Genomic DNA, 8,464 nt, shown 5'->3' on the forward strand with positions numbered 1-8,464 from the left:
TTGAGATTAATGAGGCTATAATTCCTCCTAATAAGAGTGGTTGTAGTAGTAGAGGCCATGATAGTGGTCACAGTTATTAATTGTAAATAATAGTAGTAGCTACCTTTTAATGAGCACTTATTATGTACCAAGCACCATGCAAAGAGCTTTAGGTAAGTTTAAACTCTATGAGATAGAGTGTACCTTATTCCCTTTATTTTACACGTGAGGAAACTGAGTCAGAGGCATTGGTAGTTTTAGTCATGGAGTTGCAGTTACAATGATAATAGTAAGTGTGGTAGCTAAACTTTATTTAGTATTCTTTATGTGGCAAGAGCAATTCAAGTATTATCTCCTGTAATCTTGAAAAAATACTATGAATTACATGTGACCATTTCATCTCTTTCTGTATGCTGTAGATTATAAACTGCATTATTTAGTAATTTTCATTTAGGAGAAAGACAAAACACTATGTCGAATTTACTCATCAATTATATAACTCATCAATTTCACATCAGAAATACTCAAATGTGAAATTAAATGTGTATCTTTAAGCCAAAGGAAGGTACTGTTATTGTCATTTTACAAAGAGAGAAACTGAGGCTTAGTGGATACCAAAAAAAAAAAAATGCCCAAATTCATAAGCACTAGTAGCAAAGCTGAGATGTATATCCAAGTCTGTCTGGTATGGAATCAGCATAGATCTGAATAGATTTTGAGCGATAAGAGAGAATATCTGTTATTTACATCAGCCTTTTCTACTGCAAAGTGTCTGCCTATTTTTTTTTTTAAGTCAGATGTCGTATCTTCACAATTCTAAATATCTGTGAACTTGTAAATCAAATGGATATCCAAAATAGAAGTGAAAAGTTGACTGCAAGCAGTGTCTGTACCCAATCACTTGGAATCTTTGAACACAAATTCTCTCAGTAGCAAGAATATTGCCTGGATAATTGACTCCACTCTCCACTTCCCCTTGCCTTGAAAAGTCAATAACTAGCTGGCTGTTTTGGTTCTTTGCCTAATTGGGCAATGATATTTCTAAGACATGATATCCATATTGTGACAGAGTTATTTCTTTATAAATATTTAATGCCACCAACAAAGACAGTTTGAGAGGTAAAATAACAATGTTTGGGTGTAGTTTCAGTCATGCCTTACCACTTTGTTATATGACCCCGTTCCGTGGCTAACATTTTCTCAGGCAGTTATTTCCTGTGCATTTCCTGAGGTTTCCACAACTAGACATTTTTTAAGGGAAATGGTAGTTAAAATAATAGAGCTTTTAAGGAATCTGAAGTTTAGTGATTAGGATTGTGGCCAATGGGTATATTTCCTGATATCTGTGAGAATTTAGAAGGTAGAATTCCTTTCTAATTATTGTAATAACAAACATCCTTAAAATTTTTTTCTCTAGAAGATTGATAAGAGAAAAATTCAGCAGACCACAGTGCCGCAGGAACAACTGGCTGCCATTGTGCTTAAAGAGAAACAAAACAGGAAGCAAACCAAGAAAACCAATCCTGACTCCCGCATACAAACTGAGAGACGGTCAGGAGAAACGTGTTTAGATAGGAGTGATGCAATCAAAGGTTTACTATATCATAACAAAGAGGCCTGCATATGATCAAACTTTTGAACATTCTCTTACAAAAGATATTTGGAATCAGTATTATTTATTTTCCTGTAGATCTTAAATGAAAAATACAGATCTGCAGAAGAGGGCTGGTTTATAATGAAGAGCAGTTCTAAGCCCACAAAAGATAAAACAGCACTACATTTCAAACCAAAAGAGTTTAAGTTTTATGCTTGAAAGGGTGATGAGATTTTATCAAAGTGAACACAGAAACATTTGTAAGGTCTTTATATCTTTGGGAATGCTTAGGATGTCAATCTCTCCTTTTCCAGGGATTTCACCCTTCCTTAACTATAAAAAGAAGACTTCTTGGGCCAGGCGCGGTGGCTCACGCCTGTAGTCCCAGCACTTTGGGAAGCCGAGGCGGGCGGATCACGAGGTCAGGAGATCGAGACCAGCCTGGCCAACATGGTGAAACCCCGTCTCTAACAAAAATAGAAAAATCAGCTGGGCATGGTGGTGCATGCCTGTAGTCCCAGCTACTTGGGAAGCTGAGGCAGGAGAATTGCTTGAACCTGGGAGGTGGAGGTTGCAGTGAACCGAGATCATGCCACTGCACTCCAGCCTGGTGACAGAGCAAGAGTCCGTCTCAAAAAAAAAAGACTTCTTAATAAAAAACAGGCATACCTCATTTTACTGCACTTCACTTTTTTTGTGCTTCACAGATGTCGCTTTTTTTTTTTTTTTTTTTTAACAAATTGAAGGTTTGTGTGGTAACCCTTCATTCAGCAAGTCCATTGGTGCCATTTATCCAAGAGCATGTGCTCACCTTGGGTCTCTATGTTACATTTTGGTAATTCTTACAATATTTAAAAATTTTCACTATGATTATATCTGTGATGGTGGTCTGTGATCAGTGATCTTTGATGTTCCTATTGTAATTGTTTTAGGGTACCACCAACTGCATTCATATAGGATGGTGCACTTAATTGGTAAATACTGTGTGTGTTCTAACTGCTCCACCAATCAGGTGTTGCCTCATCTTTCTCCTGCTCCTTGGACTCTCAATTCCCTCAGACACAACAGTGTTGAAATTAGACCAATTAATATCCCTACAATGGCCTCTAAGTGTTGAAGTGAAAGAAAGAGTTGCATGTTTCTCACTTTAAATAAAAAGCTAGATATGATTAAGCTTAGTGAGTGTATTAGTCTGTTCTCATGTTGCTAATAAAGACATACCTGAGACTGGGTAATTTATAAAGAAAAGAGGTTTAATGGACTCACCACTCCACATGATTGGGGAGGCCTTACAGTGATGGTGAAAGACGAAGGAAGAGCAAAGAGACATCTTACATGGTGTCAGGCAGAGAGAGCTTGTGTAGGGGAACCCCCTTTTATAAAACGATCAGATATCATGAGATTTATTCACTATCAAGAGAACAGCAGGGGGAAGACCCATCCCCATGATTCAACTGCCTCCCACTGGATCCCTTCCATAACATGAGGGAATTATGGGAGCTACAATTCAAAATGAGGTTTGGGTGCAGACACAGACAGACCATATCATTCTGCCCATGGCCCCTCCCAAATTTCATGTCCTCACATTTCAAAATCCATCATGCCTTTCCAACAGTCCCCCAAAGTCTTAACTCATTTCAGCATTAATTCAAAAGTCCACAGTCCAAAGTCTCATCTGAGACAAGCTAAGTCCCTTCTGCCTATAAGCCAGTAAAATCAAAAGCAAGTTAATCACTTCATACATAGAATGGGGGTACAGGCATTGGGTAAATACAGCCATTTCAAATGGGAGAAATTGGCCAAAATGAGGGGGCTAAAGACCCCATGCAAGTGTAAAATCCAGCAGGGCAGTCAAATCTTAAAGCTCCAAAATGTTCTCCTTCAACTTAATGTCTCTCATCCAGGTCACACTGATGCAAGAGGTGGGTTCCCATGATCTTAGGTCCCCTGTGGCTTTGTAGGGTACAGCCTCCCTCCTGGCTGCTCTCACAGGGTGGCATTGAGTGTCTGTGGCTGTTCCAGACACATGATGCAAGCTGTTGGTGGATCCACCATTCTGGGGTCTGGTGGATGGTGGCCGTCTTCTCACAGCTCCACTAGGCAGTGCCCAGTGGACTCTGTGTGGAGGCTTCAACCCCACATTTCCCTTCCATACTGCCCTAGCAGAGGATCTCCATGAGGGCCCTGCCCCTGCAGCAAATTTCTGCTTGGACATCCAAGCAATTTATATATCCTCTGAAATCTAGGCAGAGGTTCCTAAATCTCAATTTTTGACTTCTGTGCACCCACAGGCTCAACACCACATGGAAACTGCCAAGGCTTGGGGCTTGCACCCTCTGAAGCCAAGGCCTGAGCTGCACCTTGGCCCCTTTTTGCCATGGCTAGAGTGGGTGGGATGCAGGGAACCAAGCTCCTAGGCTTCACACCGAAGGGGGACCCTGGGCCCAGCCCATGAAACCATTTTTTCCTCCTAGGTCTCTGGGCCTGTGAAGGGAGGGGCTTCCGTGAAAGTCTCTGACATGCTCTGGAGACATTTTCCCCATTGTCTTGGTGATTAACATTTGACTCCTCATTACTTATGCAAATTTTTGCAGCCAGCTTAAATATCTCCTCAGAAAATTGGTTTTTCTTTTCTATTGCATTATCAGGCTACACATTTTTCAAACTTTTATGCTTTGTTTCCCTTTTAAAACTGAATGCTTTTAAAAGCGCCCAAGTCAACTCTTGAACTCTTTGCTGCTTAGAAATTTCTTCCACAAGATACCCTTAATAATCTCCCTCAAGTTCAAAGTTCCAAAATTCTCTAGGGCAGGGTCAAAATGCTGCCAGTCTCTTTGCTAAAGCATACATAGCAGGAGTCACCTTTGCTCCAGTTCCCAACAAATTTTTTATCTCCATCTGAGACCAACTCAGCCTGGATTTCATTGTCCATATCATTATTAGCGTTTTGGTCAAAGCCACTCAACAATTCTCTAGGAATTTCCAAACTTTCCCACATTTTCCTGTCTTCTTCTGAGCCCTCCAAACTGTTCCAACCTCTGCTTGTTATCCAGTTCCAAAGTTGCTTCCACATTTTTAGGTATCTTTACAGCAGCCTGCCACTCTACTCATACTAATTTAGTGTATTAATCTGTTTTCATGATGCTGATAAAAACATACTTGAGACTTGGTAATTTATAAAGAAAAGGAGGTTTAATGGACTCATAGTTCCATGTAGCCAGGGAGGCGTTACAATCATGGTGGAGGATGAAAGGCACGTCTTACATGGAGGCAGGGCAGGGGCCTTGTGTAGGGGAACTCCCCTTTATAAAACCACCAGATCTTGTGAGCCTTATTCACTATCACAAGAACAGCATGGGAAAGACCCGCCCCCATGATTCAATTACTTCCCACTGGTTCCCTCTCACAGTGTGTGGTAATTATGGAAATTATAATTTAAGATGAGATTTGGGTGGGGACACAGATAAACTATATCAGTGAAGAAAGCATGTTGAAAGCTGAGAGAGGTCAAAAGCTAGGCTTCTTGTACCAAACTGTTAGACAACTTGTGAATACAGAGGAAAACTTCTTGCAGGAAATTAAAAGTACTACTCCAGTGAACACAAGAATAATAAGAAAGTAAAATGGCCTTATTGCTGATGTGCAGAAAGTCTGGGTATTCTGGATAGGAGACCAAATCACCTACAATATTCTCTCAAACCAAAGCCAAATTCAGAGCAAGGCCCCAACTCACTTCAATTCTATGAAGGCTGTGAGAGGGTGAGGAAGCCACAGAAGAAAAATGCGAATTGAGTAGAGGTGGGTCCATGAGGTTTAAGGAGAAAAGCCATCTCCATTACATAAAAGTACAGGGTGAAACAGCAAGTGCTGATGTAAAAGCTGCAGCAAGTTATCCAGAAGATCTAGCTAAGATAACTGACAAAGGTGGCTACATGAAACAATAGATTTTCAATGTAGATGAAACAGCCTTCTATTGGAAGAAGATGTTATCTAGGACTTTCATAGCCAGAGAGAAGAAATCAATGCCTGACTTCAGAGCTTCAAAGAACAAGCTGACTCTCTTGTTGGTGGCTAATGCTGCTGGTGACTTTAACTTGAAGCCAATGATAATTTATCATTCTGAAAATTATAGGGCCCTTTAAAATTATGCTGAATTGACTTTGTTTGTTCTCTAGAAATGGAACAAAGCCTGGATAATGAGGCATCTGTTTGCTGAATATTTTAAGCCCACTGTTGAGACATACTGCTCCAAAAAAAATTTTTTTAAGCTATTACTGCTCATTGACAATGCACCTGGTCACCAAAGAATTCTGATGGAGATGTACAAGATTAATGTTGTTTCCATTATAGCTAACACAATATCTATTCTGCAACCCATAGATCAAGGAGTAATTTTAATTTTCATGTCATATTATTTAAGAAATATGTTTTATAAGTTTATAGCTGCCGTAGATAATGATTCCTCTGGTGAATATGGACAATGTAAATTGAAAACCTTCTGGAAAGGATTCACCATTCTAGATGGCATTAAGAACATTCATGATTCTCGGGAGGAGATCAAAATACAACACTATAACAGGAATTAGGAAAAAGTTGATTCCAACCTTTTTGGATAACTTTGAGGGGTTCAATACTTCATTGGAGGAAGTAACCATAGATGTGGTAGAAATAGTGAAAGAAATAGAATCAGAAGTGAAACCTGATGATGTGACTGAATTGCTACAACCTCATGTTCAAATGAAAAGATGAGGAGGTGGCAGTTCTTATGGATAAGCAAAGAAAGTAGATTTTCAGGACAGAATCTACTGCTGGTGAAGGTGCTATGAACATTGTTGAAATGACAACAAAGGATTTAGAATATTACATAAACTTAGTTGATAAAGCAGTGGCATGGCTTGAGAGGATTGATTTCAATTTTGAAATAAGTCCTACTGTTGTTAAAATGCTACTAAGTAGCATTGCATACTACAGAGAAATCTTTGGGAAAGGAAGAGTCTATCAGTGAAGTATGTTTCATTGTTGCCTTGTTTAAGAAATTGCCACAGCTAACATAACCAGCAACTATCACCCTGACTAGTCAATAGCCATCAATATTGAGACAAGATTCTCCACCAGCAAAAAATAATTGAAGACTCATTGAAGGCTCAGATGGCTGCTAACATTTTTTTAGCAATAAAGTTTTTTTAAATTAAGGTATGTATATTTTATAGTATAAACATAACTTTTTGAGATTGTAATTAATTTTTAAATTTTTGTGAGTGCATGGTGCATATATATGTACATATATGTATATATCACATTGTGCTGGTGAATACTAGACTTTATTCATTATTTCCAATTATTTTTTGTGCCCATTAACCATCTCCACTTCCCCCAACCACCCCCCCACTATGCTTCTCAGCCTCTGATAACCATCCTTTCACTCTCTATCTCCATGAGTTCAGTTGTTTTTGTTTTTAGCTCCCACAAATAAATGAAAGCATGCAAAGTTTGTCTTTCTGTGTCTGGCTTATTTCACTTAACATCATGACCTCCAGTTTCATCCTGATTATTGCAGATGACACGATCTCATTCTTTTTTTCGATGTAAAGTACCCCATTGTGTACATATACCACATTTTCTTTATGCATTTATCTGTTGACGGACACTTAGGTTACTTCCAAGTCTTGGGTATTGTGAGCAATGATGCAGTAAACATGGGACTGCAGATATCTCTTCAATATACTAATATACATTATTTTGGGTATACACATAAGAGTGAAATTGCTGGATATTATGGCAGCTATATTTTCGACTTTTTTGAGAAACCTCCAAACTTTTCTCCGTAATGGTACTAATTTACATTGCCAACAGCATACAAGGGTTCCTTTTTCTCCACATCTTTGCCAGCATTTGTTATTGCCTGTCTTTTGGATAAAAGCCAATTTAACTGGGGTGAGATGATATCTCATTATAGTTTTGATTTGCATTTCTCTGATGATCAATGATGTTGAGCACCTTTTCATATACATGTGTGCTATTTGTATGTCTTCTTTTGAGAAATGTCTATTTATATCTTTTGCCCATTTTAAAATTTCATTATTAGATTATTTTCTACAGAGTTGTTTGAGCTCCTTATGTATTATTGTTATTAATCCCTTGTCAGATGGATAGTCTGCAAATATTTTCTCCCATTCTGTGGGTTGGCTTTTCACTTACTTGTTTCTTTACTTTGCTGTGCAGAAGCTTTTTAACTTGATGTTATGCCATTTGTTCATTTTTGCTTTGGTTTCCTGTGCTTGTTGGGTATTACTCAAGAAATCTTTGCCCAGTCCAATGTCTTGGAGAGTTTCCCCAATGTTTCCTTTCAGTAATTTCAGAGTTTGAGGCTTAGATTTAAGTCATTAATCCATTTTGACTTGATTTTTGTATATGGCAAGAGATAGGGATCTAGTTTCATTCTTCTGCATATGGATATCCAGTTTTGCCAGCATCATTTATTAAAGAGATTATCCTTTCTCAAATGTATGATCTTGGCATCTTTGTCACAACTGAATTTACTGCAGATGTATGGATTTGTTTCTGGGTTCTGTATTCTGTTTCACTGTTCTATGTATCTGTTTTTATACCAGCACCATGCTGTTTTGGTTACTATAACTCTGTAGTATAATTTGAAGTCAGGTAATGTTATTCCTCTAGTTTTGTTCTACATAGCTTTGGCTATTCTGGGTCTTTTGTGCTTTCATGGAAATTTTAGGTTTTTTAAAAACAATTCTGTGAATAACATCATGGTATTTTGATAGGGATTGCATTGAATCCATATATTGCTTTGGGTAGTACAGACATTTAAACAATATTGATTCTTCTAATCCGTGATTATGGAGTATCTCTCCATTTTGTGTGTGTGTGTGT

The sequence above is a fragment of the Pan troglodytes genome, chromosome 8, assembly GCF_028858775.2.
Source record: "Pan troglodytes isolate AG18354 chromosome 8, NHGRI_mPanTro3-v2.0_pri, whole genome shotgun sequence".
NCBI classification, from domain to species: Eukaryota; Metazoa; Chordata; class Mammalia; order Primates; family Hominidae; genus Pan; species Pan troglodytes.